The sequence below is a fragment of the Acyrthosiphon pisum genome, chromosome X (assembly GCF_005508785.2).
Source record: "Acyrthosiphon pisum isolate AL4f chromosome X, pea_aphid_22Mar2018_4r6ur, whole genome shotgun sequence".
Classification (NCBI taxonomy): domain Eukaryota; kingdom Metazoa; phylum Arthropoda; class Insecta; order Hemiptera; family Aphididae; genus Acyrthosiphon; species Acyrthosiphon pisum.
In genome coordinates, this window is record NC_042493.1 from 106,930,485 (window position 1) to 106,943,348 (window position 12,864).

At 27.0% G+C, this 12,864-nt stretch overlaps 1 long non-coding RNA gene across 1 annotated transcript in view; it reads left to right on the plus strand.

Annotated features, from left to right (window-relative positions):
• Positions 1-6,653, plus strand: part of LOC107884899 — a 7,480-nt gene extending 827 nt beyond the window's left edge. The window contains exons 2-8 of the long non-coding RNA XR_003839990.1: positions 769-966; positions 1,023-1,133; positions 1,218-1,590; positions 1,668-1,781; positions 1,860-1,968; positions 5,795-5,937; positions 6,467-6,653. This is a non-coding gene — a long non-coding RNA (uncharacterized LOC107884899). The remainder of the gene's footprint in view (positions 1-768; positions 967-1,022; positions 1,134-1,217; positions 1,591-1,667; positions 1,782-1,859; positions 1,969-5,794; positions 5,938-6,466) is intronic.
• Positions 6,654-12,864: the final 6,211 nt, after the last annotated feature.

The window sequence follows — 12,864 nt, forward strand, 5'->3', positions numbered from 1 at the left end:
GCCCTGAGGCGTAACAAAGTTAACTCCGCACTCCAGTTTTTGATACTCAGCTCACGAAGATAAGAAAACCAAAATCAAATACAAAAATATTGATAAGAATACATCGATCAGTTGTAACATTGACTATATATATATAGTATATAATATATTTTGATCACCATTTTCCTAGTTTTGAAACACCTAATTTTAAATATTTTTTTTAAATATTTTTTTAAAATATTTTTAATAACTACACTAATACGGATATTGCTTTATACAACAAGTTGACTACTTTACATAGTAAGTATTGAATTTAACACTTTCACTAACTGACTAATGCAACACAAAGAAGATGACAAGTATTTTTCATGTTTAACAATTTATTTTTAAGAATTATATTTTATACTCAATTTATTTGTTTTGTAGGCTTTGAGAGTCAAATTCATTCCTTATTAATTTGTTGGTTTAAATCGTACTTAAAACTTTGCCGTACACTGCAGGAAAAAACTCAATTCAGTGATACTAAAATCACCATTTAATTTGATATTTGTTAGTTTTTCCCGTGTGGAGTTAGGTATTCATAACTAATTGTGTATCATACTTTATCATACTTGCCTATGTTTTATTATTAATATTGTGCATGTTCAACTAAAGTAAAAGTAATATATTTTTCAAGATATAATTTTCAAAACTGCACGGCTTCTGTAATTTTACACAGGCTAAATAAAAATGTATATTTTATTACCATATTTTATATCAATATTTCCAACCTGTATTTAATTAATATAGGATGTCTTAAGAAGAATGGTTGCTCACCAGTGTTTAGGTGCAGTTTAGTCTAAGAATAAAAAAGCAGAATCTGCACTACATAGTCCTCGCTACAATTGAACAATTCCATGCTGTGTCACTATGAGTTATCAGTACTGTGATATTGCAATCAATTCAGATACACCACATGTTTCTGAAACTTGGATTGACATTGCTCAAGTATAGCGTAATGATAATATGTAATATATTTTGAAATAAATTTTATTATTTTATAGGAATTAAGAGTGCTTAAGAATTATTCCTCACTAAAATCAATTATATCTGGCTTACAATTCAATTCAGTATTTAAATTAAAGAAAACATGGCATTCGGTTCCTTGAGACAAGGTAATACTGATTGAGTGAAATGTATAAAATAACATAAGTAAAATATTTCTAATCAAGTTATGTATATGAAAAAAAAATCCCTAGGTGAAATTGTTTCAAGAACTTGCGCGGACATTTAGTGAAGAAAATAATAGAATAAGGTACAGCAAAATTTGCTGATACATTTAGACACAATGATAGACATTTACAAAAAATTATTCAAAAACAGCAGAGTACAATGAGTATATTGAGTTACATTGTGCATTATATACAGCAAATAATACCAATTATTTTTTTTCTTCATATTTTAATAAAGTAATTAATGGAATATTTTTAGAAGTTAAACATTGGAACTATACTGTACTTAGAGACATTTCTAACTGATTTAACCATGATTGATGCTGCAACTCTCGATCTCTTGCCTGATGGTCTAATTAATTTTGATAAAAAAAAAGAAAAGAATGAAGTATTAGCTCAAGTATGTATATAGTTTTTAGATTCTGTTTAATATAAATATTTTAACTATCTGTAATTGTCTTAAATATGTTTTTATAGTTCTGGATGACAGAGAAGCGTTCAGAACTTCTTGTCAAATAGAACCATCAAATAATATACCATCATCATGTGCGAATTCAGTAATATGAATTGGAAAGAACAAAAGTATTTGAAGTATAATGTGCAAAAACTTTTAAATAATTAAATCAGATTACGTATGATTGAATACTATTCCATGATATTTTTTTACAGGTATGAACATAAAAAGAATGATTTGATTTTAAGCAATTGTAGCAGCAAAACTTTCTATGGATTATTCGATGATGATTTGCACTCACCAAATATCTCTTTAGATGAACAGGTAAAAATATAAACTTCAAATTTATGGCACTTATACTTAAACTAAATGATTAATTTTTGTTATGCCTTTATTTCATATACTGATTATCAATTCGACAGAATATTTTACATTTAAAAACTTGAGTCCAAATATACAACTATTATGTAGTCTATGATACATAAAAACACTCAAAACATTTTGAATATTATATACTACATTCTAAATGTGAACAAATAAGACATTGATATTATTTATATGACTTGTATTTTATAAAAAGTGACCAAAAGCAATAAAAAAACAATCCTATTTAGTTTTTGGAAATCCGTAAACAATAGTACAAACAATCATAAATTACCTTAACTTACCTTACGTAATGTCTTTTTTTAAATAAGGAAGTTGACAATGGAAAAGACATTATAAATGTATTTAAAGATGATTTCTCAAGTACTTATGTCTTAAATAATAATGTTTATCCGCATAGTTATTTAGAACAGACTAGTATAAATCCTATTTCAGAAATTGTCCAGAGTCAGATGACTGTTTACAACGTATAATGCAATATATCTTAAAACAGTAATGGGCCCCGATGAAATATCTCCAATATTTTTGAAAGAATGTGCTTTCATACTTACTTCGGTTATTACTGTGTTATTCAATAAATCTTTAAACTCTGGTATTTGACCCGATCAATGAAAGTCATAATTTGCTACCGCTATTTTTTAAAAAAGGAAAAAATCTAATAAATAATTATCATCCATTATTCCCAAATTATTTTCTAAAATGGTATACAGCATTATTACACCATCGTGTGATCCATTATTATCAAATAACCAACATGGTTTAAAACAAAATAGATGAACAGCAACAAACTTGAGCTCATTCAAACAATTAATCCTACAATTGTATAATACTCAATCACAAACCGACGTTGTGTACACAAATATAAAAAAAAATATTTGAAAGGATAAATCTCACATTTAGTTAACAAACTTAAATCTTATGGGTTTTCTGAACCACTTATTTAGTGGTTTCACTTGTTCATATCAGGGCATATATAAATAATCAAACATAGAAACTATCTTTCTGAACAAATACATGTTACGTTAGGAGTTAGTTAAATTGGTATCATAGATGTAATACAAAATTGGGGTAGGGGTAAAATGTTTCCATTAATCCTTTTCTAACATATTTTCTTTAGCTCGATAATATTTCATATTTAAAAGTTGTTTTCATTGTTTTTTCTAAAGTTTTTTAATGTATTATGCAGTATTATGATATAATACCATGTAATATCTTAAATTATCAACAACTGATCACTGGTTAAAAAACTAATGACCAATATTAAATTTCAAAATAATTTCAGAAAACATTTGAAAAACAACTAAAATACAAGAATTTTTTTTTTAATATTTAAAGTCCTATAGACTAATAATAGTTTAAATTTAAATGAACAATAGCTAAAATTCACAATAATTATATTCTTAAATCTAAAAAAATGTAACCTTCTAAAATTCTAATTTTTGATTTATATTTAAAGGTGATGCAATACCCACTTCTATAAAAATCAAATACAAATGCTTTAAGAGCACTTAAGTATAGCGAAGTATCTGCAACTAGGCTTCATTCAGACCCGATTACTGCATTAAGTTGAATGAGATACAATGGCGAAGCATTTAACTTACATTTATGATATTGGGTTTGATAATTTTTTATTCATTTTTGGAGTAATCTTCAATTGAAAATATATAAAGAAGTCTGCTTTAAAAATAAAATTCCAACTATAAGTTATGATTCAACTGGAGGCTGCTGTAAAAAAATTGAGAGAATTGGTCAGAATCATAGAGCTCCAATTTATTTGTATAAAGGCATCATAAAAATAAATAATCAAAGTTTTACAGTATTATCAATGCTATCATAACAACACGATAATATTTCAATATCTTTGTCTTTGAAACGCTGGTCTACAAATGTCACAATACCTAAAGTTGTAATTAGTGACCCATCACTTGCTTTGATGTCTGCACTTGTGCAATCATTTACACAGTATAATTCTATGGATAAATACTTAAATATCTGTTTTTCAATCCTTAAAGAAAAAAAGAATAGCAAGCAAAAAATACCAACTTGTTTTATAAGAATGATGTAAATCATTATGTCCATTTGTGACTCAATGGCAACCACTAAAAACTTCTAAATATTCTAGAACAAAACAGCTATTTTGTAGAGCAATGTGCCTTTTAATATTTTGTAAAAATATGGATGAAGCAAAAAAAATACTAGAGGCTATATTTGTAATAGTCTTCAGTAAATATGAAGGGCCTTGTATAAACACAAGTAATAATGATGGTGACACAGAAGTACAGACAAAAACTGCATACGTACAAAGTAAAAAATATTTACAATCATTGATTACACCTACTAGTTCTACTGTTGATGATATAATAAATAATGTTACATAATACTACATGAAATTCTAGAAAGTTATGATGAAGATATAGATGTAGATAATGTAAATGTAACATCTTTTAAACACTAGGCAAGAGAAATTTCAAGGAAATGTAAAACACTAGTAGAGAATGTAATTGGTATATATGACAATGCTCAATATTTGTACCTTTTATCATCAATACGATGAAACTATTTCCTTGTTGGTCAAGACATATAATAGTCAATAGTTTTGGATTTGGTGATGAAATAGCTTCAAATAGTAGATGCAAAAGTAATTTTAATCATATGAAAAATAGAGTTTTTATAAATGTAGCCTTACCAATTAAAGTAGACAGTTTTGTTGAACATATTTTAAAATATTATCAAGGTGGCCATTTATTTCTGAATGCATAAAGCTATGAAGAATTACCAGTGAATTACCGGTGAATAATCAATAATTGAGTGATTTATAATTATCAAATAAAAATAGAAATAAAAAATGTATGTATGATGACTCATTAGCTACTAAAGAAATATGTACCAAACAAGGCATATTTTATGATATATCTCCGGAAGAGCTGTCAGATGAAGTATTTGAGTCGATTTGATGTGCACCATGTAATAATGGACATACACCTACTGGGCTTCATCGCTGTAATCAATGTAATAACTCAATGCATTTATTTGGCTGTTCTGTTGCTGTGAAAAATACCAAGGAAGGTTGTGGTGAAGAAAAATAATGTTTGGCTTGTAATAACATTTATAAAAGAAAAGAAAAGAAATCAACAGCTGTGGAAGTTTGAAAAAAAAGGAAATATTCAAGAATGTTCAACAAAATTGCGTTTTTCTAAATCATATTAAATTAACAACCAAGATTTAAAAAAATTGATTTAAATCAAAAAGGAAGAATTACATCAATAGGATTGTTAAAAAAGGGTTCTTGTTTTCAAAATAAACCAATATTTGTGCCTGGACTTGATAAGGTGCTACTTAATAATACTTGTTCTGCTGATTCAATTTTATCAATTTTGGCTATTTCTGCTATAGAAAATGATGAATACAATCTTATTTCAAATAATGAAGTGAAATCAAAAAACAAAACAGCAGATATTGTTTTAAAAATGATTGGCAGAAAACCCAAAAAAATGATGTACATAGACAGAATTGCATTATGTTGCATATTGTTTAAGGTCCAATCAGCAGTAGGAGTCTTATGATGATACAAAATACCAAGTATCATTAAAATCACCTAGTTTTAAAGTGAATACTGAAATTCTCTTTTACACAAAATAAAATTATAATTTTTGTAAAAATTATTATGTTTTTAATTATTAAATATTAATAATATTTTTGTTATAATTATATTACAAACTATTGTTATGAATTACTGACATATTTTTAACAAAGTTTTAATTTTTAGGTAATACAATTTTGCTGAGCAATAATCCAATTTTAATAACGCAGCGGCCTCAACACATTTAAATTGCAAAGAAACACATAACTAGTTTGGACATTGGTATCTTTTCTGAAGGGAAAGTGCATCTAGTCGGATGCGTTAAACAGGTAAAGCTTGAATGTTACCAGTCGTTTTCACACACATTGGGAAAAACAAAAAGATAATTAATGAAAAATTATTATATTTTTTGATTTTGTTTTATAAAAAAAATACCTAGGTATAGATATATGAATGTTCTTATTAGCATTGTCTATACACCATACAATTTTTAAAACAATTTCACTCTTTTTGAGCTAGTATTATGGGGATAATACATTTTAATATTTTCGATTAGTTTTGTTTTTAATATTACTGTCAAGAAAAAGTGTCAAAGAATTTGAAAATGTAATACGGGGGGTAATCCTGTTATAGTTTCTACAATATCTGTTCACAGATGTAAGAGATACATAACCACAATTTTTCATGAGCATTTAAAGTTCACAATTCGATAAAATTCATCAAAAATTTGCAAATTATTTTGTAGTTAAAAATGTAATAAATGTTCAATTGTATATTTAGCTTATGCTTATAGTAAAAATTGATCATAGTAATATTAATTATCAAATTGGATTAAATATGTAAATTATTGTCTTACAGGTTGTCAAACCCGTTCCCATTTGCAACGAGGAAAGACAAACATCTTTGAAAAAATAGTATGCAGTTGCCAGAAAGATTCAGTGGCTGTTATTAAAATTCTTCAACTAACGACAATGGACATAATTGAGGAAGACTTTTAATTGTAGGTATATTCTGATAGGTACCTATTTCCTTTAATTTGTGTACTTGTTTTACCTATGTTTTACCTATTTTAATAATATTTTTGTTATAATTATATTACAAACTGTTTTTATGAATTAGGCATGTTTGATATTACCTATACTTAGGTATTTTATAATTTATGCTTAATCAATATGAATTATGTTAAATATTAAAATAGAAAGTATAGCTACCTTTCTAATTAATTTCATTTTTGATACCTATTAATTGAACTTCACCATGTAATATATGACATACCAATGAGCTTAAGTTATAATTATTTTAAGTTTAGTACATTAAATTGTAGTAAAACAAAGATACAGTTTTTGTTTTATGTGTAGACACAAGCATTAAAGAAAAATATACCAATGTATAACAATATTTAACAGGTGCATACATATATACATTTGTTTAATCAATGATACAAGTAAACAGATATAATATTAATATAAACAAATAACAATTACTTCCCAATAATAATAGTATACTACGCAATACGCATAAGTAATATCTATTATAGGTATATTATAAATTCATCTAAATTTTCAGATATTCTGTGTTTTATATCCAGGGTACATTTTTTTAATAGAAAACAAATATTATGTTCATCCTAGATGGCATTAGAAAACTTGTATTCAAAAGCACAGAATTAAAATTTCACCAATTTACTACAATTATTTATTGTTGTCAAATAAATCTGCAATTGAATATAATGGTGTAATTTTCAGCATTCAGGAAAGTATCTGAAAAAATATATTTATTAACAAATTATAATTTATAGACAATTCTAATTACTACACGTCAAATTCATTTAAATATTAAAATTAAGTAATACTGATTAAATATAATTGTAAGTTCCTATTAAGTATGGAACCTAATAGCTAATACTTATATTATGAATTGCATATATTTTAATAAGTAATATAATTATATTTAATTGCAGATGATACTAAAATAACAAAGACAATCGTAACGTATTGTCTTAATGAATAATATAACTTGCCTTGTTTTAAGTAAATAACTACAAAAATTAACTCATTAAAATGTACTTGATGAAAATACAGGTTAGGCATAAGTATTATATTATACAATAGTTGTGCACTTTAAAAAGTACCTTTACAGTTATACTAATCGGCATGTCTATATAGTTATACTATAAGCTACAACATCGGTCCTCAACCTTATTAGTTATGGGGACACCAATTATGTAGGAAAAAACTTTGAGGCCCGCTGGCATAATATACATGGATAAAAATTTAAAATATGAACACTCACAAATAAGATGATAAAAGAATTATAATATAGACATAGTAAATAAAATCATTTAAAAATCTTGATATTGATGCCAATTAAAATTTTCTGATCCTTGGCCCAGTACCACGATGCACGAGGCCCACTTTTAGCCCTCAGCATATGTGTTGGGAACCGCTAGGCTACATGCTATATGCTATAATGGCATAATTAATGTCCTAAAAGGTGATGACAGATGCAAAAAAAAATTTTTAAAAATTCAAAAAAAAAAAGTGGGTAAGTGGAGTTTGCTCTGATGTACAGTATGTTACAAATGGGTCACTGTAACGGATGGTGTTAAATTTGAATTCAATGATATAATATCATTGTATAAGAAAAACGATTCTGAGCGAAAACGGTCAGTCAGCCTATGATATTACTAGGTACCTATTTATTTTGATGATATTATTGTGAATAAAGTAATTTATATATTTACCTATTTACGTGGAACCTTGTTTTAAATTTTCAAACCTTAGTTATAAAAGTTAAACATATTCTATATTTATAATTACAAAATAATTATTAAATTTTAAATGCTTATAAAAAAAAATTGTGCCAATATATTTTAATATTTTTCAGCTGCTATTACAACAATATATCAAAAATGCTTATAAATAAAAACTGTGACTAAGGATTTTTAATATTTTTCAAATGTCATTGTAACAATATAGGTAGTAGGAGTCTTGTTTTAAATGTTCAAGACTTTTTACCCAACAATTAAAGTTGTATTGACATTCGTAGAAAAAAAAACTAATATAATAGGAAACAGAAATTGTTCCTAAACAATTCAAAACAAATCAAAATATTTTGAAAATATTATCGTGTATAGAAAATGCAAATAAAAACGACCAGTCGAAATTTCACGTATATAAGTTATAATTTGTTTAAAAAATTACACCTAAAACCAAAATCGATTTTGTGGAAAACCGATTTTGCGTAAAAATTCTCGTTTTTCGTTAATTTTTATGTTGTTTCTTCCGGCGCTTATGAAAATAATTGGGAATTTTAAAATTTGACCTTGCAACAACTAGATTTACATTCCCATCGAACAAGATAGGTACTGTTGAAGAAAATCAAAGCATTTTTACTGCCCCAAACCGTGATGACAGACACAAAAAAAAAAATAAAAAATGAAAAACACACACATCATTGTAAAATCAAAACATTTATCGTTCCTCTCAGAATCTAAAATATTATATTCCATTAATATATTGCCACAAATCAGATTTTCGATATATTTTTCCTTTTATTAAATAGATTCACTGCAAATATTATGTTATTCAAAATAAACGCATGCATAAAATACTAATGCACTTCGTAAGGCTATAACTTAAAAACTAGGTAATGATTTCCGCGGTGGGGTAAGGACGCATCGCCATCATCCCACGTAGTATACACAACTTGGAGAGCTTTTGACATTTATTGATTCGCCGGGAATTCAAACCTAGTCCAAGAACTATGAGTTTTTATTCGAATATCCCAAACAATACAATATGTAAATTTCAGTATTTGAAACTTGATATGTCTATAATTATGAAACGTGTCATCACTATAAATCAGGATCGGTTGGATAGACATTTTGTGTAAATCCAAAAAATTAATACTCAATAGTTACACTATATTATGTTACATCCACCTTAATATGTCATTATAATATGTATTTAATATTTAAATCTTGTTTTAATAGAAACAATAATCCCCTTACAGTTTATATGGAGAGTAGACAGTACCTAATAATAATAATAGTCACATAAGTTTTGATTTGAAAGAAAAATTCTGACACAACTGCCGAAATTGGCCAACAAATTAATTCACTACCCACTGCTCCTGCGTCAGTGTCTATTGGTTGCCACTGAACACAATATAATATAATCAATATTTCACTCAATTGAATCATTCCTGACGACCTCACAAAGTTCCCAGTGTTGTCAAATTTTATCGGCTGATGAACGACTTATACATATACATATACTTATACATATACAAATGGTTAAAAAACTTTGGTACTCAACATTTCTATTACATCTTATACATCTATCTTCTATATCTTCGAGTTGGTCACTAATTGGCCATGGTTCAATGAGACTTAGGTTTACTAGTCTTGCAGTTTAATTAGCTTTTTGTCTATTTTAATCTAATCACGTTACCTATGAACTCGAATCTCCTTAAAAATTTCAAATTCTTAACTTTTAATTAATACATTAGCGTAATGTATTAATTGATATGTTTTATCCATGCATAATATAATCAATTTTACATATACTAATTTATAGGTAAATAAATGTACCGAATCATAATTAAATTACGTTCTCAAGAAGTTTTATAAGTTTTCATTAGTTTATATAAATAATACACTTAAGAGGATGTCAGCGCACTATTCGTTTTCTCTCTCTGGCCCACGCGTAACATAGACAAAACGCATTTAAGCAAAATCATTTTTCTATGCGTTTAAGTAATCTTAGAGTAAAGTCACCTATTACAAAAAAGATAGAGAATAATGCTTTTGTGGGAATGACATATCCATTTGTCTAAGTATTTCTCAAAACAATTTAAACATCATTTAAATTTACAACATTTTTTTATTTATTTTGAAAGTCGAATACAAATTCAAATAATAATAAAATATAAAATCAATATGTCATTCCCTCAAAAATATTATTCTCTATCTTTTTCGTAATAGATGACTTTACTCTAAGATTACTTAAACGCATAGAAAAAATGATTTTGCATAAATGCTTTTTGTCTATGTTGCGCGTGGGCCAGAGAGAGAAAACGAATAGTGCGCTGACATAATCCTCTTAATAAAACAATCTTAAGTATACTTAATTCAGATCCAATTGAAGTATAACATAATTATTCATACCAATAGTGATACCGGGCAATAAAACGAATATGTACATTTTATTTGTAGCTTTAGCTTCTCAAAAAATGACGACCTATAAAAATTATTTTCAAACTCGGTTCACGATAAAAAAAAAAAAGACAAAAACATAAAATCACGGTATCGAATCCCCTTTACAGTTCAAACATACTGAAACATAAAACACGTCTAACATTTGAAACAATGACTCTATAGAATTATTCGTTTCTTTTATACGGTTGTTATATATACCTTATAAGTTATAACATCACAGAATTTTTTAACATTATTATTACCAAAAACTATTACCTCAAAACTCTATCTTATTATTTAACTAGTATCAAAAGTGTAACCTTTCTTCCCTGTATTACTTAAAATAAATCTTCCGCGTTCATCCGCCACTGCATGTATTAAAGCCTACGAGTTCCACAGAAGTAAATCTTCGGATTTACGCGTGGTGCCGCTCGTAGGTCATAAATTGAATGTCCCACTAAATTTGTGGGTGGTTATAGGGTTATAAAAAATCCAGAATCTCACAACGGAATTAGATATTTTAACAGAAAGTCAACGATTTTAGTTTTTTTTTTGTGGTAATTTAAAAATATTACTTGTGAAACTTGATATATTTAACATAATTACATAATTAATTATATTTTATAAACATGCAATGCCATTTTAATATTCAATGTTTTCTGCAATAATATATTCAACATACGGCATTACTATAATAGTAAAATAAATTACATATTATTACGTATGTAGGCACAATATTTGTTTTCTCTCTCTCAACCACATGCGAAATATGTTAAATGTAATCACGTAAAATAATCTATTACAAAAATGATGGAGTTTAATATTTTCGAGGGTTTAACATATTGGTCTTATATTTTATTCTTATTTTATTTTACATTTGAGTTGATGACAAATAGATAATAGGCGTACCTATAATTTTACATTGTATATTTTATTATTTTATATTATATAAATCTATTTGAAAAATTTAATTTTTTACTTTTTTCATTTTATTGACTTATTTAAGATATATTATTCTTTCATCGACATAAATTATGAAAAACCTAAGTGTATCTAAACCTGTATCTTCTAAACATAGACTACAGAACAGTCGTACATAGTTTTATTCAACAATCGGTGAAAATTGCATGTATCTACAGTAATTTATTTTAGAGTAACACGCACTTACACGAAAAACCAATACCGATTTTACGTAAAGGTTCACGTCTTCCTAAATTTTTTTTTTTTTGTTTATCCAGGCCCTTTTGGAGACTATAGGTAGGTAATATAAAAAGCGAAGCATTATTTCGACTACCTACTTATCGTCTACACGGCCGCAAATAATAAAAATGTATTACGCCGAACGTAAATTTTCTATTAGTTTCAATATAGTTCGATTCACTCTAATTTTTAAACTAACGATGCTAAATGTGATCCGCTCATCGTACATTTTCCATATTAGACAGAGACAATGAAATGCCCGTGTTACGTCCTAAATCGTGGAACTGCATCGTTCGAGAAATTTCAAAAATTTAACGCCCGCGATTCTGTCTTATCACTATGTACCTACCACGAAATGGGGTACAGGGTAGTTGTTCGAAAAATGATAAGAATGTCGAGTACGATAATTCTGAAATGTTGGCATTACCAACATAATATTTTTTTTTTTAAATAGTAAATAATTTGACATTTTAAATATGTGCTGCACTGAATAATTCGTTAGCTATTATTTATTACATAATAAAAATTATTGAATAAGCTATTTTTAACTAATATTGTTCTGTGTTCATAACTCTTTAAATAGTCCTATTAGCTATTGCGTAATTTGTTGACAAAAGACCTAAGTTAGGTCATGGTATAATCCTTATACTATGAGTTAGGTTAGGTAATTAAGATTATAGGTCTATTGTCTTTGGCATAGACAGAGAAAATACTAAAATTACTGTATACTGTATATAAAATTAGTACGTAATAATATACTTATCTGTGGAAAATACGTCTATTATAGTAATATAGTCTAATGACTGCAGCTGTCTGCACTCTGCTTATTTTTAAATTATTTGGGTATGGAGTTCTG